General features: G+C 39.7%; 1 long non-coding RNA gene and 1 other non-coding gene across 2 annotated transcripts; one reads left to right on the forward strand and one right to left on the reverse strand.

Annotated features, from left to right (window-relative positions):
• Positions 1–9348: 9348 nt before the first annotated feature.
• LOC113037366 (uncharacterized) lies at positions 9349–9771 on the reverse strand. Its single transcript, XR_003274621.2, has 2 exons — positions 9613–9771; positions 9349–9531 (listed from the first exon to the last, which is right to left on the reverse strand). It is a non-coding gene; the product is annotated as an uncharacterized LOC113037366 (long non-coding RNA).
• A 5295-nt stretch (positions 9772–15066) lies between these two features.
• Positions 15067–22999, forward strand: LOC113037365 (uncharacterized). The gene is made up of 2 exons (XR_013901751.1): positions 15067–18165; positions 22580–22999. It is a non-coding gene; the product is annotated as an uncharacterized LOC113037365 (transcript).
• The last annotated feature ends 1071 nt before the right edge of the window (positions 23000–24070 follow it).

Below are 24070 nucleotides of genomic sequence, written 5' to 3' on the forward strand. Positions count from 1 at the left end.
ATGCTTTAAAGCTGAAGCTGTATGCAAAAACTAGCTGAAAAAGCTGAAAAGTTGCAGAAATTGTAAAAACTTTGCAGAAGCAAAGGAACTTTGCTAAAATGGAATAACTTAGCAGAACTGCAATATCTTAGAGGAAACATAATACTTGGCAGAAATACAATAGCATAGCAGAACTTAACAGAAATATTGTAACTTACCAGAAACATGATAACTTCTCAAAAATACAAGAATTTAGGAGAAATAGTATAAGATAACAGAAAGAATATATTTAGCCAAAAACACTTAAGCATTACAGAAACACTATGATTTAGAAAAATAGTACAACAGAGCAGAAATACTGTGATTTACCAGAGACACTGTGATGGACTATGAATATTGTAATTTTAAATCAATACTATGTTTTAGCACAAATACTATAATTTGACAGAAATACTATCATTTGGCAGAAATACTATGTTTCAGCACAAATACTCTGGTTTAGCACAAATAGTATAACATAGCAGAAATACAATTATATAGCAGAAATGCTATATTTAGAAAGAAAAATATAATATAGTAGAAATAGTATGATTTAACAGAAATACTACAATATAGCATAATGACAATGATTTAGAACAAATACTATGATTGAGCAGAATAGTAATAACTTAAGTGAAAATACTGGAAAAGTAAGATGACAAGCTGAAAAAAAAAACGGAACATGGTTAAGTTCCCTCAAAACTAATTGTTGTTCACCTGTGAAAAAAAATTAAAGAAATAAAAATAAATTTAAAAAACAAGAAGGACCAGCCAACAGATACACACGAAATCAAGTATGTATACACAAATGCACAGAGAGAGACACACACAGAGGGTCTATGCCAGTCAACCAGTCTGAATATATTTTATTTTTTTCCAACAATGAGATGCTGCCCTAAAGAGGGTCTCTCTCTCTCTCTCTCTCTCTCTCTCTCTCTCTCTCTCTCTCTCTCTCTCTCTCTCTCTCTCATGCACACACACACACACAGGGAGAGAGAAGCATGTTTTCAGTCAAGCAGCCTGGGAGCTGCTGAATTTGAATCCACAGAGGCTGTGTACTTTTTCCCGCCAAAACAGGTGCACATACGCAGCACAGAGACAGGATTTTTGTAGTCTATTTCTCGTAGTGAGGATTCCCCTCAAACAAATGACCATAATTTCCTAACTGTATTGGCCAGAACGGTCATTCTTACACCATTTTGTTCAGAAGAGATGGGGGAATCTTAAAGTGTTGACAATTTATCATTAAAATATTAATTATTAAAGATATTTGACTTCTAATGCACCATAACTGAGTAGAGCAAAGCAAAAACTGCCTTGACTTGCCCTCAAACAACGCTTTCTAACTCTAAATCTACTTGGAGTATCAGTATCATTCTTTCACCGTAAGAGACAGCAGGCTTTGGTGAACAATCATGGAAATTTCCAGGTCTCTGTGGAAATCCAACAAAAAGTTATGACGAGAGAAAAAAGTGGTTCATTTCCAGAGTTTGAAATCTGAAGAAATCTGAGCGAAGGACAAATTTCCTACCCTCAAACAAGTCCAACTCATTTCAGAACGGTAATAGGTGAGTAAATAATTCTTGAATTGTGAGCGTCAGGAGTGTCTGAAGATATACTGGGACAAGCCTTATGTCTTAACTTTGCTTCGTTAAGGAGATATGACGATTCGAATATGCCTCTTATTACAGAAATCAAGCGGTGATTTTGAACAAACTCTCCATTGACTTTCTATGGAGAGTTTTGCAACTTTGTGTTGGTCTGAGGAGATTTGCCAGAATTCTATAAATCCCACAACAATGATAGTGACATTTTCAGAAAGCCAGCAAAAATACCTACGTTTTGATGTATAATTTATGGAAGTTGAGTGAAAATTGAGCAAGTAGCAAGAAGTTGTTCGGACATGAAGAGAAGACTGCAAAACCTTCAGTGGCACACTGGAAGCCAAGTGCAAAGCAACCATAACAACACATGTATTTTGTGAAAAATCACAATTTTGCAACTGAAAACTTTAAGAGGCATAAAAGTAAAACGGTAAAAGATTTGAAAAAGCTGATTTATACCTGAATAGCCCAATAATTTGAGAACATTTTAAAGTTTGAATGGTTGTTCTAGGTGAAAATATGAGGAAGTAGTTAAGTTTCAAAAACAAGCAAATTTTAGCAGAATTGCAGAAGTTTCCCATTCATTTCAATGGGACAAATTAAGCTTAATATTTTAAAAAGTATAATAGTGAAAAATACCAAAAGACTAGAGATGGCACGATACCACTTTTTTATGTCCGATACCGATACCGATATCATAAATTTGGATATCTGCCGATACCGATATGAATCCGATATAGTGTTTTTTAATCAACAAAACTGTTTTTTAAATATCTTGCTGCATTTTGTATAAGTTCATACTCAAGTTTAAAACAACAACTACACTAAAGCTATTCTGTTATACCTGTATGCAAAAAAAAATATTTCATAGTTCAGCAATACTGATCAATCTAATAAACTTAAACCTACACCATCCTCCCTATTCTGGTATTTTAAAGAGTACTTAGCATAAATATTAAGCAACCTAACTAATAGGGTTCCAACTCCCAGCAACAACAAAAATAAATAAATAAAAAATAGGGAACCACCCCTCACGCTCCACCTCATGATGCTTAATCGACGTAATCAACCTTAATTTGATGCAGTGTGAAAAAAAATGCACAGAAATCAATTATTTTTCAAGAAATATTAAATAGATTCAACATCTTTCTTCAACAAAATTGCAGACTGCACAGATGGTACCTTCCCAAAGGAAAAAGTACTATAGCTTACTAGGGTATATATATTAGACTTAATAGTTACTATATACAGTAATTGACTTCTATTCATTTTACATCAAATTAAAACTTTGGGTGTCAGATAATTATTTATTAAAAGCTAGACATTTTAAATGAGAATAAGAAAGAAAAGTATGTCTTTGTGCCCCCTTTTCCCTGTTAATGCCCTATCGGCCCCCCTGGCTAAACTTTGCTAGATCCGCCCCTGCACAGTTACCAGCGTCAGCTACGTAGAAAAAGATCCTGGTGTAGAAAGTAATATTAAATACATTCTAACAACAGCTGATCAAGCTTAAACGTGCTGCTGTTGTTCAGCCCCTGGTTTCCTCTTTCTGGTGCAAAGTGGGCCAAAAGCAAACAAGAGACACGGACTCGCGACAGAAAAGCCGATCAGCTGATCGTTAAGCAGTTTCATGATTGAAGTAGCAGCAGGAGAGGCAGTCGCTTGTTAAGCTTAACGCAGGAATGCTTTACAAACATTCAGAGATGGACTTACACACTTGCTGTACTTCTCTCGGGATAACTTTGTCGGAGATGAAATGCCGGGTTGCTAGCGAAGCTCCAAATGCTATCCAGACCACCGACAGGTCCCGCATGCCACAGCCTCTCTATCACGTGATGCATACTGCTCCGACGTGCTAACGTTCTGAGGTGAGTTACGGCGTGTTGCAAGTTTTGTGAGGTGCTTTCGTGATATTTAATGGATCGGATTACATTTTTTATTTTTCTCCGATATCCGATCCAGTAATTTAGGTCAGTATCGGACCAATACCGATACGTAATATCGGATCGGTCCATCTCTACAAAAGACATAGCACACATTAGCAGAATTAACAGAATAGTTTAAAATTTGAACGGTGAAAATCGGCTGAAAATTGTGGAAGTAGTTAAGTGCCAAAAAGTGTACGGAAGTCCCAAGAGGAACTCAATAGTGTGGATGCTTAAAGCATCCACACAATGATAGAAACCAAAGGAGTGCAGGCATAGTGATCAGATTGATAGCAGCAGCAAAGTGAAAGGTGTATTTTACTATAACTGCTGCCAAAAACAGCCAGGGGGTCGAGAGGTGATGGTTATTCTTTTTAATTGATTATTGCCATTTTAGTCACTACTCAACTGCAGCGCTCGCCTGCCGTCTGCTGGCCAAGGAGCAGTCACAGCAAGCTGGAAATTAGCACTCCCAGCAATATATTACACCCTCCCTTCTTCAAAAGAAACACAGACCAGAGCCCTGATATCCACAAGCAACACAGCAAGTCTTTCAGGTGGCTTCAACGTTCTGCCTTACTTGGTGGTGTATGGCACTGAAACTTGAACATTTTCGAAACAGACCTGTTACTTTAGGTTTAATAACTCAGTAAATATCAGGGAACATACAAACTGTTTGTGTACAGTCTGTTGCACTGTGTGTTGCTAGCTAAAGATTCACCTGCTGTATTTCCCAGGGAGATCCACAAAGACGTAAGCGAGACAGGAGAGGAAAAAGAGATATATTTAAAAGATATATTTAATAGTAAGGACTGCTCAGTGACACTTGATAAACTGTAGATTTAAAGATTACATGTAAAGTCATTATTAAGGGGTGGTTGTAACTCAGGAGGTAGAGCAGGTCATCTGGTTATCTACTCATGTGCATGCCAAATATCCTTGGGCAAGATACTACTCAAGATAGAAAGCTTAGAAAAAGTGCTTGCATCAATGGGTGAACAAGGTAATTTGTATCAAGCACTCTGAGTGCTCAGGTGCTGAAGAAGTCTATTTACCATTTTGAATTACATCTGTAAACAGTCTTTAAATGAATTATATATTTTCATATTGTGGCGTTTCCTGCAAAACAAAGTATACTAATTTTGTGTTATTGAAATGTTGCATGAAAATGCTCTGTAGTTTTGTACGGGATAAACGGGTTAGCTGGCAGTACTGTGGTGAAATCACAGTAAGACACTGTGTGGGTGGGACTGGTGCTAATTGGCTGCGGAGAAAGAAGACCCAATTTGAGGTCTAATTGATCTGTGACAAGTAGCAGGGCAGACCTGCAACAGGTCACTAGTCTGTCACTTTAACTCATAAACATCAATAATTAATTACTTAAACTCAAATTGCTATTTTTTCATGAATTTGTTTAAATATTATGTGTGAAACCAGATAAATAGTAAGGTTCATGGACACCACATGCAGTCAGACGAAGAAGTCTATTCTAGTCAAGCAACTTTGACTACAAGCCTCATGCAGCCTTTCACACAGCACTCTTACTCTATGCTTTTAAGCACTTCATTTTACATTAATGCACACGCACTCGCTCTGATGGATGAGTCATGGGCACCTAGGGGTTCAGTGTCTTGCCAAGGATATTTCAACATGCAGACTGGAGGATCCAGGGATCCAACCACCAATTTTGTCATTAGTAGACAACGCGGTCTATCTCCTTAGCTGCTTAGTCTGGCACCCCCTACCTTACAGACCCAATACATGTCCTCAGTGTGTAGGGGTCATGATACATTTAGGTCTGAGAATATGTTAAATGATAATGTAGTAAAATATTTTTATTGACCTTATCCAGCCAACTTACACATACAGTATGTGTTGCCAACTTGTTACATGGTTGGTCTATGAAATTACAGTTGCCAATTCTCATTTTTTGTCACACATCTGTGAGGGTGGATCCTCAACAGGTGACACAATAGTGGTTGCTGTTTAATTTACTGAGCTAACTAATGACATCAGATTTTATTTGAGTGTATTAGGATGGAGTGAAGGTGAAATTTCAGAAAATGTAATGCAACTTTACATAGAAAAAGAAAACAGCTATTTTATTCTTGTGAAAAACAAAGAGGAAGTATTGATTTGCTACCTTTTGAATACATATGCACACTTTCTTACATGTACAAGTGTTATTTCATCTTGTTATTCTGATGCTTTCTTTACTGCCGTCCTGAGCATCCTTTATTAAAACAACAACAAAAACTCTTTCTTCTTTGTTTGCCTCAGTTATGCAGCACACAGATCATTGCTGTCATCCATGAAATTAAGCAGGTAAATACAACTGGCTTACTACCTGGAGTGCACCTACATACATGATGTGTAACGCAAGCTCACATGCAGGCAAAGCATTGCAGAAGTAGGGCACATGCTTCTTGTGCACTAATAGAATTGTATTACATGAATATAGCTCAAGGTTAAGTTAGCATTACACAAAAACACCTTATAGAAACATTGCCAGGAGTTACTTTTTTACTGTTTTTGAGTGGCTAGACTGATGAATGCGTACACAGTTCCCCTGTAAGCCAAATACTTACTTAATGGCAAATACATTTTACGATGATGGCAATTTAGGGTTGTTCTTATTTTAAACCAGTGGAGGTGGTGCAATCCTAATTTATCTTATTTTATCCATCCATCTTCTTCCATTTATCCGGGGCCAGGTCACGAGCCAGCCAGGCACTTAACTTATTTTAACAAAAATAAATACATTTATTGTAAGCTTAGTCTTTTTATCCTTCCAGGGAAATAAAACCCCTAATACAATGCTCTAAAGGTAAAATCAGATTTACAACACTAAAACATTTTTTGACAAGAAACCACATTATTTCGTTTATGTACACATTTCTAAAATAACTGGTCATATTTTATTTATTGTCACTTAGTGTGGTAGCTAGAACATATAAATAAGATGGTTTTGCAACATTTGGAAGGCATAGCCTTCTAGTTCAACTCTTTGAACCTGTTTTTCAGTGAAGTGGTAAGAAATCAAACAAGTCCCAAAATGTTGATTCTGCTCGTCGCTCATCCAAGTGATGAGTGACTGCAGGTTTCCCCAACCACTTAAAGAGTACATTTGCACAATGACTAAAACTAGCACCACTGGCGAACAATAGGAGGTTGGTTTCTTGCATATTGTCGTGACCATTGATCAACAACCACTAATCAAAGACCACTGATCAATGGCCACGAGTACCATGAGTTGAGGAATGGCTGCAATCACAGCATTGTAAGATGGTGAAAGATGTACCCTTAGCCCCCCTCCTCGATTCAGAGAAAGTTTTTCCCTTTTCACGTACAGTGGGGCAAAAAAGTATTTAGTCAGCCACCGATTGTGCAAGTTCCCCACCTAAAATGATGACAGAGGTCAGTAATTTGCACCAGAGGTACACTTCAACTGTGAGAGACAGAATGTGAAAAAAAAATCCATGAATTCACATGGTAGGATTTGTAAAGAATTTATTCGTAAATCAGGGTGGAAAATAAGTATTTGGTCAATAACAAAAATACAACTCAATACTTTGTAACATAACCTTTGTTGGCAATAACAGAGGTCAAACGTTTACTATAGGTCTTTACCAGGTTTGCACACACAGTAGCTGGTATTTTGGCCCATTCCTCCATGCAGATCTTCTCGAGAGCAGTGATGTTTTGGGGCTGTCGCCGAGCAACACGGACTTTCAACTCCCGCCACAGATTTTCTATGGGGTTGAGGTCTGGAGACTGGCTAGGCCACTCCAGGACTTTCAAATGCTTCTTACGGAGCCACTCCTTTGTTCCCAGGGCGGTGTGTTTTGGATCATTGTCATGTTGGAAGACCCAGCCTCGTTTCATCTTCAAAGTTCTCACTGATGGAAGGAGGTTTTGGCTCAAAATCTCACGATACATGGCCCCATTCATTCTGTCCTTAACACGGATCAGTCGTCCTGTCCCCTTGGCAGAAAAACAGCCCCATAGCATGATGTTTCCACCCCCATGCTTCACAGTAGGTATGGTGTTCTTGGGATGCAACTCAGTATTCTTCGTCCTCCAAACACGACGAGTTGAGTTTATACCAAAAAGTTCTACTTTGGTTTCATCTGACCACATGACATTCTCCCAATCCTCTGCTGTATCATCCATGTGCTCTCTGGCAAACTTCAGACGGGCCTGGACATGCACTGGCTTCAGCAGCGGAACACGTCTGGCACTGCGGGATTTGATTCCCTGCCGTTGTAGTGTGTTACTGATGGTGACCTTTGTTACTTTGGTCCCAGCTCTCTGCAGGTCATTCACCAGGTCCCCCCGTGTGGTTCTGGGATCTTTGCTCACCGTTCTCATGATCATTTTGACCCCACGGGATGAGATCTTGCGTGGAGCCCCAGATCGAGGGAGATTATCAGTGGTCTTGTATGTCTTCCATTTTCTGATGATTGCTCCCACAGTTGATTTTTTCACACCAAGCTGCTTGCCTATTGTAGATTCACTCTTCCCAGTCTGGTGCAGGTCTACAATACTTTTCCTGGTGTCCTTCGAAAGCTCTTTGGTCTTGGCCATGGCGGAGTTTGGAGTCTGACTGTTTGAGGCTGTGGACAGGTGTCTTTTATACAGATGATGAGTTCAAACAGGTGCCATTCATACAGGTAACGAGTGGGGGACAGAAAAGCTTCTTACAGAAGATGTTACAGGTCTGTGAGAGCCAGAGGTTTTCCTTGTTTGAGGTGACCAAATACTTATTTTCCACCCTAATTTACGAATAAATTCTTTACAAATCCTACCATGTGAATTCATGGATTTTTTTTTCACATTCTGTCTCTCACAGTTGAAGTGTACCTCTGGTGCAAATTACTGACCTCTGTCATCATTTTAAGTGGGGGAACTTGCACAATCGGTGGCTGACTAAATACTTTTTTGCCCCACTGTAAATAGCCTCCTTCACTCCCCGCTCAAACCAGTGTTCCTCCCTGTCCAGGATGTGTACATCCTTATCACTGAAAGAATGTCCACTGGCCTGTAGGTGTAAATAGACTGCAGAGTACAGAAAATTATCGTTCTGATCTGATATCTTATCAGAGGCAGCAGATGAACCATCCAAGCTAAAGAAGAAACAGTAACGGATGGTTTAAAATTCAATGTTCTTTATACAGGCACATGTTGTACATAGTATGTGCTTTATATTTTACTGTGATTTACTGTGATATTTGTTACCTGATGTTCTGAGCAGGAATGGAGAAACGGAATAAAGGGAGATGTGTTCACTGTCGTCTCATGAAGTGTGTAAGTCTTTATTAATATTTACTTGCTTGGTTATTTTAGGAGTATTTTTTTCTAAACATGGGGAAAAAAAGGGAAGAAACTGATTTAAATTTCACATTTCCTGCTACAGATGATCACTGTGACCTCAGAGGCCAACTGGTCTGCAAAGCTGGAACTGGAGTCAGGGAGAGAGGAGTCATCATCCAGCTGCAAAGAAAACATCCAGGTAAAGTGATTTGGATCAGTGGATGAACCCGTCTCCACTTTCAGAGGAGATACTCTAAGAATGAGACTGTCTGAGCCATTTTAGCCTTAAATTATAGTACAGGAACATTTTTAAAGGACAAAATTAACATCCAACTTTGACAATAATAATAATAATAATAATAATTAAGCCCTGAAGACTGTTGATGGGCTGCTTCTGTTCGTAACCACTGCCTGTTTTTGACTAAAGGTTTGGATTTTTGACTTTGAATCTGTCGGGGCGTGTGGGAGAAAAGGGCCCAGGCGCAGAATGCAGACAGTGCGGTTTATTTACATTGCTCACAAATGACAGTTCCAATATGAAAAAACAGTAGTGCACAAAGTCCCCGTTAGCGTTCTCCTCCTTACTCCCGGTGACCGTGCAGTTCGGTTTCCAAAGTGATTATCCAAACTGAGCTTCTCTTCTCCCGACCATCCACTCCGTCCTCCAGCTCCTAGGAAAAGCGAGCGACAAACACAGGTGAGAAAGCTCCCTAGTCAGCTAAATGCCCTTAACACAGAGCATCCAGTACTACCAGGCTTAGAGTACAATCCAGCGTCGACTGCCGTCTGGACACACCCTTAAATACCTCAGTTTCAACTGTAGGATAATTAGCGTCAACTGGACGGACGATTAGGCACAGGTGTGTCGGCTGCCGAGCGGAGGTGCTTCCGGGTCAGAGGCCATTACGCGCTCAGTCTCCCGGAAGTGTGGACTTTCAAAATATAGCCGCCAGCGGAGGACGAAGAGAAAGCGGAGAGAAAAAAACCCCACACAAACCACACAAAAAGCAGGTCGTCCAGGGAGGACCGTCCGACCGTGACAGCATCTGCGTGTCCTCCGTTTGTGTCCTCGTCCTCACATGTGACAGATTCATTTTAATAACACAGCTTTCCCACAGTGAGTTGCAACAGTATTTATTCACAGCATATTTGAGAAAGATTCAGATTAAAACAGTGATATTAAAGTCAGAATTATACTGACAGTGTGCCACTGTGAATGATTATCTTTCATGAGGTAAATTTTAAAGTTCAATGTTTCAAAGCAGGAGCTATTAGGACTGCAACAATATGAAATTTTCACTTATTTACAAAGTCTAATTTTTCAAATTATGTGAGAAAATTGGAAGAAAAACATGCAGTTAATAATTCTGTTAGTCAAATTCTGGTATAACTTTTAGTGCTTTTTGGATATTAATTATACCCAAATAGACATGGTGACCTTAGCATACTGAGCAACTGACAATCTCCTCAATCACGATGTCATAAGTCACTGGACACTGTGAACATCCACGGTCACCACTTCATGCATAATAGACCTTCCATGTGTATGGACATGTACAGGTATATATGTATGTATATGTATACATATGTATATTTAGTGTGTACGTGTGTGTGTACATGTCTATAAATAGGAATAGTAGTGGTACAATAGCTATATCAAGCTATATAGTTTATGTCTTCCATATTTCCAACCATATCCATAATCACATACTGTGTATGCTACCACTGTATATAGTGTATTATCTTACCTTTTTTCATTGATTGTACTTTATTTGTATTTTTGTATTTCCTTCTGATATCTGTGAGCTGAGGTGACACAAAAATTTCCCCATTGTGGGATCAATAAAGTCTTATCTCATCTCATCTCACCTTATCTAACATACATTATTGGCCCAAGCTGTGAGCCTGATCCTTTGCTGTGAGAGAACGACAAGTTGTTTCTTTGTTTTTCTTTTGGAATGGGGGGGGGGGTCATTTCTTATAAACTGGTCATTTCTTATAAACTGACAAAAATCCAACTAGGATTCTAGCAAATTGAAACTCTGTCTTTGACTGTATTGTCCAACTGATCAATCAAACCTTCAGCAGGTAAACCTTATTCATGACATAACAAGGTAAAAAAAAATTAAACAGTAACAGTCTACCGGTAAATGAATTATATGAATGTGCAAAGAGTCATTCAGGATTGTAAAACGTAAACTACAGACCCCCAGAGTCTTCATCATTAAACCTCTGGTTGCTTCATTTTTCTATTTTATATCAGACACTTCAAAGGTAAAGATGCATCCTGTCATGGTTAGGCAAAGTGCTTTGTGTGTGTGTGTGTCATAAACAGCTATGAAAGGCCTTTTCTTAAAGACCAAAGTGGAGTTTGAATTCGAGTTACAGCAGACTGTCGCCACTTTGAAACAGGAATCGAACGCACCGTCCACCCTAGTCCACAGCAACCACCAAAGCAACCACCTGGCATGACCTATAAACATATGCTTTTTTCATAACTATCAAAATATGAAATGATTTGCAAACAGTGAAAGTGTTACAGCTGCAGAGAGCTATGGCAGTATCTTTGGAAGCTGTTTACATTGCTAATAATGTACGATATGATGTAACCATGGAGACAGAGTCAATCATGTTATGTAGCGGTGCATGTTTACTACAGTGAATGAGGTGATTGCGTGCACAGCGTCCACACACTGCACAGGGTAAAGACATTGCTTGAATATTGTACATACATACATACATACATAGCTAGTGGATCTAAGGGCTAGTGGATCTGAGGCATATATATACATACATACGTATACATACATACGTATACGTACGTACGTATACATACATACGTACGTACTGTACGTATATATACGTACTGTACGTATGTATACATACATACATACATACGTACATATGTATGTACGTATGTATATATACATACATATATATGTATGTATATATACACATATGTACGTACGTACGTACGTACGTATACATACGTACTGTACGTATGTATACGTACATACATACACACAATAATTCAAAGCAATGTCTCAGCGTAGTCCGTTATAACTGTTAATACAAGCTCAGTATAGTCAACCCAATGTCAGGGAACTCCAGTGTGAGAACTAGTGCCTTTTATGTTTTTATGTTTGTAGTCATTTAACTATCCATCCATTCATGACTTGGTTCACTTTGTGGCTGGGCTTTATGTGGGGTTATATCATGTTTTGGGGCTGGAGTACCTGTCCCCTGATAGGTTTAGCAAGTTTCTCCAAGAGTTTCTCCATGAGTAGCACTTCTAGCTCTTCTAGCTTCTAGCACATCTGTGGCTGTGCAGGCTGCCAGTTTTTTGGTTGCTCATTTTACTCCACTGGCCATGAGTGTGTAAATACCCCCACTAGTTATCTTGGGCTGCAGTTAACTCCAGAGAAAGGGGTGGGTCTCCCATGACAAGATGAAAAACAATTATCTGGGATACATAAATTTCACAATGCATGCATATATCTCTATCAATTAAATCTGACCTGAGGTCTGCCATTTTTCAAAGATTCTCTGAAACATTTTTGTAAATGAATGAAATGAGTTCTTCAGGTCACTCAGCAGTCCCACAGTGACAAATGAAACTTCTGTAGATGAAAAAACTGCCAGATACATCCTGCAAAATGTTTAACAAATACAAGATCGCTATATAAATGATTACATTAAAAGCAGATATTAAGTATTGTTGCTCACCTATGTTTCTGATAATGTTACTGTTAAAACAATCGTAACCTATGAGCTCTCAGGGGTGAAATTTGGCTTTGAGGGTCAGGAGCAGAAAAAGCTTTTAAGGACCTTTTGATTTCCAATCCAGTTCTGCTTTAAAGCATAAAAGATGAAGCAACAGTGCTTCTCTGTGCTCCTCTGAAATCTGTGTTAAACAACAACAAACATAAATTAGTAGCAAAAACACAGTGTAGAAGGTAAGAAGAGGTTTTACACCACCATCAGCCATAATGCTAAATTTGCATCTTCAATCTGTTTTCAACAGTCCCACACTCAGTGCAGCCTGACTGCAATCCTGATTATAAATGTGCAGCACACACAGACAGAGAGGTACGGTTTAATGTTTATTGTTAACCTAAGTTACTGATCATTTACAGTATTACAGAGTCTTTGCATGATGTAAAGGTTACTTTACGTTTATAGCTGAGTCTCAGACGTGACAGGTGTGACAGCAGGAAAGAGGATCAATAAACCTGCATCAACCTGCATTAAACGAGCAGGATTAAAGGAGCCAGACTTTGTTCACACAGGTAGGATTGTATTTTACACTGACCCTGGGTCTGCATGAGTACCATACAGTTTAAGTGAAGCACTGGAACTAGTACATATTTATTATAGATGCACTGAAGCTAATCGGGATATTTACTGTGAATCTAGCCAACAGAACTGCCGAATACTCTTAATGTGTCATGCAGAGTGTGAGAGGGATTCCCTAAGACGTATGTGTATTTGGCCAACATCCTCCGAGAAAAAACCCACCACAGAGCGAGCACTCCTGACAAGCTGGTTCGGTGTTTTGCTGTCCGCGGTAGAGGACCTGAGCTTAAATGGAGGGAATTGAGATGGAGTTTTATGTACTGGCTCTGACGTCTTTAATAAACCAAAGAGATGGCAAACAACTTACCTCCAGCAGCTTAAGCTCCATCTGCTCTAATGACCAGCAGCTTGCCTGGTTCGTGTTAGTGTGGTACACCTGGATGTGAGTCAGGGATTAGAGCTGGGCTCAGGTTTTATGATATTCTGTGCTTCTGGTCTTACCCCTGTCTGGGAATCCAGTTCTTAATGAACTATATATTTAAAAAGTATGCATGAGAGATTAGAGAGGAATAATAATCACAATAATAATGATCCTTGATGCTTGATCAAGAGGCAACTATTGTCTGCTCTCACTACTGTAATGGTTTTGCTTTAGTTATAAAGTTTACATACAATATACAGTGGGAGAAATAATTCTTTGGTCCCCTGATGAATTTATAAATTTGCTCACATACAAAAAAATGAACAATTTCTTAATATTTATCATAATTTAATTTAATAGAGAAAGAATATCAACCAACTATGCAAAAAAGGCCCGCACATTACATAAAAGTCATAAATGGATTGATTGTAAACCCCCAAAAAGATTCAAACTAATTCAATCAGATCTAGTAATATACATTGTGAAATCTTTGCTTTGTTAACTTGGTTTTCATTTGTGATTTGAAGCTACATGAATAGCCCCCTTCCCCTTTTATATTTTTAATTATTTTCTATGCAGCATTACTCAGAGACTGAAAACCTTTTAAAAGAAAACACAAAGATTTTGAAAGACGGTTGTTTAAACATCCAATCAAAATCTCCTGTTAAAAAATTGTTCCAAACTGAAAGTACAGGTGATGTTCAAGATGGGACTAGTGACCTCCTGAAGCTTCTAGATGGAGGGAGCAAGAAGATTACACTTGCAATCCAACTCTTACAAATAGCCTAGTCTACTTAGCTAGCACAACACACACCTTATGCTTATAATAGAAGGGAAGATGGGTGATTGTAATGTACTATAACGGTCCTGAGCCTCACACAAAAAAGCTTGCCATCCAACTCAAGATGGGACAAGGATCTAGTTTACATGGAGATATACATAATGCCACTCCTCACTCTTCTAAATATGCTTTCCAAAACCTAGTCTTTTAATGTCGTAGTCCCACAGAGTTGTTTCACAAAGGGATTGACATGTTCTTTATGTCCTAAATGTATTTACACTTGGCACATGTGTTGCCAGCTTGGAATAATTAAAAAAAGATGAACAGTTTGACTGTTACTATATATTCATTGTGATTGCTTTAGAAGGGTAAAGCTAAACTTTCTTGTGTATCAAACATTTGAGTATTAAGTGAACTTACACTGCAAAATATCAGTAAACAACCTAAAAACCTATACAAGGATACTTGAAGATACATAAATATAACCTTTTCAAGATACGATGAACTCAGAGAATGTGGTTTCATAGATTTTTGTAAGTCATTGTATTGCAAACCATTTAAATCTAATTTTTTTCCTACAACTATTGCTAAAATGTCCTGTGGCCTGACATTGAAGGTCTCAGGTAAACAGAGCTTTTGCATGCAAACCTTGCCAGTGGGTGCGGCTAAAAACACCACCTGACAAGTTTGTCTCTGGTTAATCTGATGAGCTTAAAGTCTTAAATGGAAATGCCCGAGTGTGTACGTGTGAACAGGCCTGTGTGTTTTTATTGATGCACTTAACACAGCCATCTGTGCAAGCTGGCTAAGGGAGAGAGAGGGCAGAACCAATCCGTATTCCCAAACGGTCTTATGCATACCACATTAGTAGCCACCTCATCAACAGGTTATAGGTATCTTTGCTGCACTGTTTGAGCATAAATTTGGAGAGAATGCCTGAAATGACTGAGGAACTAGAAGTTATCTAGCACATACTGGACAGACAACAAAAGTCGAAGCTGAAGGACTCCAGATAACTTTGCCTTCAAGACCGCCAGACTCCTGGATTTACAATTTTATTTCCTGGCCTGACTTGTTTTTCCTTGAATCCTTAAATCACTTTGAATGCAACAATGGGCTGTTCTCCATCTAAAGGAAAGTTATTTTCAAAGCCAGAAGGATCTCCAAAAGCTTCTCTGGGTGAAGTACCACAGGATGTTAATAATTGTAGACCTGTAGAAGTTGAGAATACATGTTTGAAAACCGAAGTGACCGAAAATGAACTTCCACTTCCGAATGAAGGATTTCATAGCGAAGAGACTGAATTATTTCCATTGGTCTCTGATGCAAAGACTGTACCAAATCTGCAGGACACTGATGAAACAGAAGTAAACACGATGCCCCAAGAAATAATCACCGATGTGGAACAAACCAAAGGAATTAAAAAGACAGCAAAGCAAAAAAGAAGTAAAGGCAAGAAAAGGTCTTTTGAGAATCACAGGAAGTTCTGTCATGTACAGACAAAGGTGGACTTCCCACCTCACATGCTGAGAGCTCACCAGGCAGCCTATAACTTTCTGAACCCAAACATTTCCAAATATGAAACTCTTTTGGGTCTACTAGATCAGGCTGCCCAGACACAGCTGTCCCTCCAGCCCATGATGTCTGCTTTAGTATTGCGCTTTGAGGAGATCAACCAAGCACTAGAGGATATGGCTGATGAGGGGGAGCTGATGTTGAAGGAGCATGGTGAATACATGACCTTACCTTCTGGGATGATTTGCTCAGCTAACCCTAGAATGAATACAACATGTCAAACCGATCCACCTCCAGATCTTTTACAGCAACTACTCCAACAGTCAACTGAAAAGATGAAGTTAGTGGGAGGATCAGTCCAGGCACTAGGTGACACTACACTTGAGGAGGCAGTGGAATATTTTTCTTCTGTCTATAAACTGCTAAATAAGAAGCTGCAGACGAAGCAGACGGCAGAGAAGAGGCTTTTTCAAGTGATCGCACAAGTAGAAAGGGCAGCCATGAGGAAGTTCAACTCAGAAGATTCAACACTGCATAGTGAGGATAGTGGTATCGGAGGAGAAAATGAGAGTCTGACGGGTTCTGAAAGGCATCGCCGGCATCGTGGAAGTGCTGGATCTGAAAGTTGGGGGTCTGGAGTCAACATTCAGAGTACATTTGATAGTCTCCCCAGTAATTCGACCAACCTTGGAGACCATAATGAAGATGAGGATGAGGATGAGGATGATTATGATGACGATGATAAAGAGAATGAAGAGGAGGAAAGTGATACACGAGGAAGGAAGAGGTCAAACTCTTCCCCACCTGATCCCAGTCAGGCCATTCATTATATGTTCACAAATTACAATCGAGATCAGCAGGCAACAGTCAAACAACCGCTGATTGATCCTGTTATTGCAAAGCCTGAACACCTTTCATTAACTACGTGTGGAATGACAGAATTACAAAACAGCCAGTGGGTCTTGGATGATAGAATAAAAATGATGGCTGAAATACAAGGAAACAAGGAATTACCAAGACCTCATTGCAAGCTGGATAGAGCTGAAGTAAGACGGCATTCATTAAATGGATTGTCAGGTTCACACAAAGGCGTTGTGAGACCAAATAAGACAAATTGTTCTGTAACAATCTTAGCAAACCAACCACCAAAACGCCACTCTGTCAGAAGGTTAATTCATACCTTTAGCAAAGTAGCTGATGGGAGACCTGAGCAGAGTCTCACTAATATTCCACCTCATAACAGGATGCCCAGGAAAAGTGGCTTACTTCAGTTATCTGACGCAGTAAATGACAAGGAAAGTTCAGTCAACAGTGGCAACAACAACAACAGCTGGCCTGATAGCAAGGACGAGCTGGATATGGACAACCTACCACCGCCCCCCCCAGAAGTTCTGATGGACAATTCCTTTCAGAGTACTCAGGTCCTAGCAGGAACTGAAGTGGGTTTGCAGAAACCTTTTAGTTCTCAAGTGATAAACCCCAAGATTGGAATCTTCCATCGCCTGAAGGCATCTATCCACAATGTAGAAGTGTTACCAAACCGAGCATGTATGAGGCCAAGGTCGATTGCTATCTCTCCTGCCCATCCTGTTACACAGGATGGTGTTACGGGCACTCAGGATGCAGATCAGCTGCAATCAGAAACAGATCTGAACCTGGAAATTAAGAATAATCTCTACCAAAAGGCATGTAAGATTATTCACCTGCGTGATGCAGCAGAATCTTCTGATAAGAGAAATCTTGTTGAACCAGGCATCAGGGCAACTTCTCCTCTTCAACTCACAATAGATCGGAAATATAACAGCAATGAATTTTATGAGGGTGAATTATCCTCTTGCAGTCTGACTGTGATAGCACCACCTGTATCTAGAGTCCGCCTTCCACCATCTTGTCCTAGTACATGCAAAAGATTTCCAAGTCCCCCTGTAATTAGACCTCAGTCTACATCTAGGCACTCATCTCGTCCTAGTTCTCCCAGAACAGTGACACGCTGTATAGATAACAAGACAGAAGAAATCATTCCATCTGTATCCTTTCGCGACGCACGCTCTGTTTTCTGTCAAAATGAGTTTCAAAACTTGAAGACCTGTTTGCCCCCTGAAAGGTCTGCGCTTCCCAGACAAGGGGAAGAGGTCTCCCGAGGAAGACTACTGACCAGAGCAACAGACACCTCTACTCGTCGCACCCAATCAGACCATAGGCCTAGTGGGACTCTTCATTCAGAGTTTCTAAAGGATGCCAGTTTGGCCTCTATGCAGGAGAAAAGGAGTAACCTATTGCCACAAAATACAGGTAAATATTACAAAAGATTGTTACGAGTTCAAAATTGGGGATGGAAACAAGAGAAAAAAACCACAATAATAACACTGGTCCAGTCGGGTTGAGTCAAACGATGATTTTAATGAACACACGCGTGGGAGATGGACACTGTATGCAGACAGCCTCAGATCTCAAAATGGTGGAGCATTGCTCAAACTCTTATAGCCTCTGGTGCCTCCACCTTATCATAAAAAGCCTAAACATTTACATGCTTTCTCTCACACAGCGCCTAAGCTACGACCTTGGCTCCCTGCTTATCTGCTCTTGCTGCGATGGGGCAGAAAACTCCAGCATATTCTGTTCTCTTCTAATCAGACAAATAAGACAATAACTCTCTGTGAACAGTATTTCTTATAACTCAGCAGTATAATGCATCATAAAGCAATATCCTTCATTCACAACAAGCCAGCAGTTTAATGTAATGCAAATCAGTTTAACTAATGCAATAGTTATCAGCTTCTTCTAATTCAGGAGAATAATGCAAACTAAACTACATAATAATTCACAATCTTCAATTCGGGGTATAACATGGCATAAAATAACACTACAATCCAACAAGATGAAATATGTGATTACATATTTTTAAAAATGTGCATTTCAAATTGTTTAAAAGTAGCTCACCAAATCTTTATGTCACTTCTGAGTCAATTTTGTGATCATATTAAAAAATGTAAACTACTCAACACTTAAATTACACATCATAGCCTAATGGATGAAACATTCAAACTGAAAATCTTGACTGACATACACTGTAATTTGCTGAGAACAAAATAATGTTACAGCGGTTAATTGAAACCAAAATCATCACCCCTTTGAGACCTGGGTTCAAAATCAAATCAAAAATAAAGTTAACATTTGTTGTTAAAAGTCTTCCCTTGACTTTTTTAATAGCATATATTGAAAACAAACAGATTAGTTTGACATTTGGTGACTGTTTGCTTTGAATCTACCCAGATGGTTTTTGACTCAAACAGCTGTCTTACTTTTCTCTGAATGATATCAGCATATCTGGCAATCTGAATTTCCAGATCTGATATGCAACTGATTTTTCTGTCTTTGTGTCATACTCTTGAGTCTTGATGTCTCACAATTTCTGGAAACCAGCATACTCCAGCAGTACCATACTCGGTTGCCATGAAAGGTGAACTGCAAAGCCACTGCATGTTGAAAGAGAAGCAATAGTGAAAGCAGGCAAATTCCCCACATTCTTAGCAATTATGCACCAATTGTCTACACAGTTGGTGGTGCAACTGGTTACTCTATGAGTTTCTTAGTTGAAAATAATACTGCTATGAACACTTTGCTATGCACTCTTATTTAGGCACCAGTCACACATTTGCCTAGAGAACAGTGAGCAACCATTTTGCCACTAAGGAAAAGTGTATATTCCACAGCTGGTTGGTGAATGGTTGCTGCCAGGTTACTGGCAGTCACTGGCGATTAAAACTGGTTGCAAAGAGGTATGCAGTACTGCACTGAAAACCTACATGCGAGTGTTTTGATTTCTAGCAGGTTGCTGGGGTTACCTATAGCTTGCATAGAAGACATAAACTTGTCTGCAAACACACAAACTGTCATGATCTGGTACAGGGATTCAAACGCAGAGCGGTAAGGTATCTCCAAGGTGTAGTTTATTTACAGTGCCAGTGCAATATATGTACAGTGAAGGGATCCAAAACTCCGGGGGAATCACAGGGTAACTCGCTCACGTCTTCTTCGCTCACACTCACACACGTTCCCGCAGCAGGGAGGTCGCAGGTCCCGGGGGGGGGGGAGATCTGAGGCAGACGAGAAGGCAGGTCACCAACTAATCACAAATCACGAATATGAAGCACAAGAGCTGTGAGAACACTAACGTTAGGGGTACAATCATCCAGCGATGAGAGGATCTGTGTTCCAGCCTCAAATAGTGCTCCCGGTGATGATGGGTGAGTGTTGTCAGGTGTGTGTGTGGGCCAAGGGCAGGAGCCCACAGTGAGCTCCGCCCAGGCAGAGAGGGAGAGAACAGAAACAGCAATTGTAGCCTTGTGGGGCCGACCGGGCAGGCACGGAGACCATGACACAAACTACTTGCAAAGACCTAATAAAACTTTGAAAAGTGCTACACAAAGCAGAAGTAGAGAACCTTCAAAGTAAAAATTACGCCTTTTCAATCAATCAATCAATCAATCAATCAATCAAGGCTTTATTCGCCACGTGCAGGTTGCCCTGCAGTGAATTCCCAGAAGGGAACAAGCATCGAAGGCGTTTGGAAAGGGAGGGGGGATGAGTGTGTGCATGTGTATATGTATGTGTGTGCGTGCGTGCGTGTCCAGAGTTCAGCTGAGACATTGGAACAGACTAAACACAGTCGTTATCAGGGTGTTTTTGTTCGGCTCCAGCCTTGCGACCGCAGCTGGCGCTGAAAAGGTATCCGCATGAAGTGATGGTGCTTTTAACTTTTAACTTTAGTGCTAACAGCTCAGATGAATTTCAAAGCTGTTCTAACAGTCCAACACTGGTCTCTCAATCTCCCGTTGGAGAGCCGTGAGCTTCTCCATGATGTTATCAAACTTGCGCTCTGTGATGTTGTCATTCTTGTGCTCAAAGAGCCGATTCTGAGAACTCACGACCACAGTGAGCTTCCCCAAGATGTAATCCAATTTGCGCTCAGAGATGTTATTCCGAGCGAGCCCTTCCAAGATGTAATCCAGTTTGCACTCAGAGATCTTATTCTGAGTATTCACGGCAGCCGTAAGCCTTTCCAAGATCTTGTCCGTGCTGCGCTCAATGAGCCCATTTTGAGAAACTCACGCCTCTTCCCATCGTTTCAATCCCAGCGGGCAGCCTTGTGGGGGTTTGAACAGCCGGTTCTGCTTCCTTAATTCTTCGATAAGTCAGGGTCAAGCCAGCTCCGATCAGCAAGAACCCTGTTACCATGGTTCCGAATAGGTCGATATCTTCAGCACTCAGGCTCACCCAAGCCCAAACTTCTCGTTGAGAAAGGGGTGTCAATTGCATTTAGGGACCAGTTGATCCAATCCATAATTCCTCTTTTAGGTTTTAGAGAACAGACTGTGAGAGAATGTTCCAGGGAAAAGTAATAAAAAAACACGAGACTAGACAAGAACATAAGAGGCTAAGCAGGGAAGCTAAGGGAGAGGATGAGAGGAGAAAAATGCAACCGCCTTCGTCAAAAGCAAGAGCAGAGAGGTGTTGGTTGCAGTCGTAAAGAAACAAAGTCCTTCATTTCAAGAGTAAACGGTGAGTGTTTGCAGACAAATTTTATCTTCAATATAAACAGTGGGGAATTGCCCAAATCTGCTAGCAATTTTGTAAGCTATCTCACCAGCAACAGCCAGCAACCACTTGCCAATCAGTAGGGGAAGAAACATTTTCGCCCTCACAACCAGTGGATGCTAGGGCATCTCCATCCAGTATAGGCCCATGTGACTGAGGCCTTAACAAATTTTTTATTGTTTATGAGAGATGTGGAGTGTATTATCGCTTAAAAACTGGAACAATAGTTTTAGTCCCCATCTTGTAGTCCCCCTCGCATGACAAATTAACTGCAGGATATATCAAAAAGAATCAAGTCTTCTAAGTCTATGAACCCCCCCCCCTAAATTAATACAACTTCAAGGAACTGAAAAGTTACATTTTTATCCTGATACAGTCTAATTAATGCCCCACTAGTCTAATTAATTTCAGGGAAAATGACTGATTCATCTTTGAAAAATCATCAGAATTTGATATCTGACAAGATAGTAGTTTTGTTAAGGAGCACCAGCCAAATGATATTTAAAATATTGTCATCGTGCACATAATCTAACTTTTAGCATTCCTGTAGTGCTCATTAAGCATTTTTATATAGATATATATATCTATAAGAATATAACAGAATATATCAAGAATATATCATTTATTGGTTAACAAGTGATTTCCATAGTAATAATTCACACATGCAACTAACTAGGAGTACTACCCCAAGATGTAGTTGAGAACTAGAAAAAGGGATTACATCAAACAACTTCATTTAAATTGTAATTTTTGATAACGTAAACTGAGTAAATGTACTTAAATACATTACAGCATTTGCTTTGTCTTAGCCTTCTTTATCCAGAACTGTGCTTGTAGAGTTTTACTTCTGAATAGATTAACATGGAGGATTTAGTCACTCTGGACACATGCAGTATAATCTTTTTCAAACAGTTTAAGTCTAATTCATACCTACAGCTCCTGTGCTCAGATATATGGTACCAACCTGCCTCTAGGAGACACCTAGCTTAATCCACATTGGATTAACCCTCCTGCCCTACTCCAGTTATGTAAACTCCCCAGCAAGCAAACCCAACATGATTTACTCATGCACTAAATTTATCCCCCATTATTTCTTGTTCTCTTGCAGGCTAGGAAGCCTTCCGATGACAGGAGATGATGACACCCTAAAGTCCAGCTGTGAATGGCCAGGGTTTCTAAAGTAAAATATGAGTCGGGAAGAGAATAATGAAAGAAGTTGTATATTAGCAGGGACTGGGGTTTTTTTTTTTCTCTTTTCCAGTTAGACTTTTTTTTTTTTAAAAGACTGCAGTAATACATGTAATTAAGGATTAAAGCATTTTTCTACTTTATACTGAACCCTGAGTGATAAACCTCAAATAGTTTTAAAGATACATGTATTATATGTGTTTTGTTAAAACAACTATACTTTTAAATCCCTCACAATCAGGGAGTTGTTTTGGGGTTCAATATCAAAATAATGTAATTTACATGATCATTAAATGTACTCATTTGTTGTTGTTTTTTTAAATAAATGGATTCAATGTTGTGTTTGGGTGATTTAATGATGTTTTCTATATCTAAATAAAATAGGAGAATCAAAACCAAATTCATCTTTCAAAAAGAAATCTTAAGGGAAAGTCGAAAAGGACTGATATCCTGTTTTGCAAATAAAGAGCAATATGTCAAGATGACTTGCCTGTGTACACCAAGCTACACATACAGTTGTGGGCAGATGTTTACATTCACCCATGACGGGCATAAATGTCATGGAAATTTGGGGCTTTAAATTATATCTTTAAACTGTTCTTTTTTCAGGTTGGAATGAATGGAATTATTTTGGATCTTCTGTAATCCACACAGGGTCGAAATCATACATATAGCATGGATACATACATAAATATATGTATGCATACATGACAAGCTCAACGCCTAATAACTTCTAGTTAGTGATCATGATTGTCTAAAATTAGCTGATGCTCTTGTTAGCATTAAAAGGATTTAACTGACCACATTAGTTGGACTAACCAATACTCAGATTAACAGCAAAGTCCAAGGAACTCAACGAAGATCTAGGAATTTGATTTGTCAGTTGCTAATTTGGCTCATGGGCTGACCAAGTGACCCAGCAGCCTGGGTTTGGGTCTGACCTGAGGCCCTTGCTATGTGTATTACATTACTCTTTGCCCCTGCTTTATTGTCCACTCTACTGCAAAAATCCCTCTCAACAATGTGAAGAGTAGATTGGCACAAGTTCGGAAGCTTGGTTGCTGGAGCCATTCCGAAACAACTGAAGATTCCAAGATCTTCTGTTCAAACAACTGCACATAAGTACAAGTTATTCTGATGTGTTACCGTGTTGCCAAGGTATGGAAGAATACCCCAACTGTTAGATGAGAGGAAATTAGTTAGGATGTTCAGGAATAAGGCAGAAACCTCCAAGGCTCAAGTCTGCTATGAACTAAAAACTGCAGGAACAGGTGGGGCACTGATCAGTGAGACACCGCTAGTAAACCTTTTGCATGTATGGGGGTTCTCAGCCAGAGCTGCATGGACTCCACACTGGGATGAGAAGAGGCCTGTTGTTGCTGTGTGTCACTGATTTTTCTGCTGCATTCTG

The sequence above is a fragment of the Astatotilapia calliptera genome, chromosome 15 (assembly GCF_964374335.1).
Source record: "Astatotilapia calliptera chromosome 15, fAstCal68.1, whole genome shotgun sequence".
Taxonomy (NCBI): Eukaryota; Metazoa; Chordata; class Actinopteri; order Cichliformes; family Cichlidae; genus Astatotilapia; species Astatotilapia calliptera.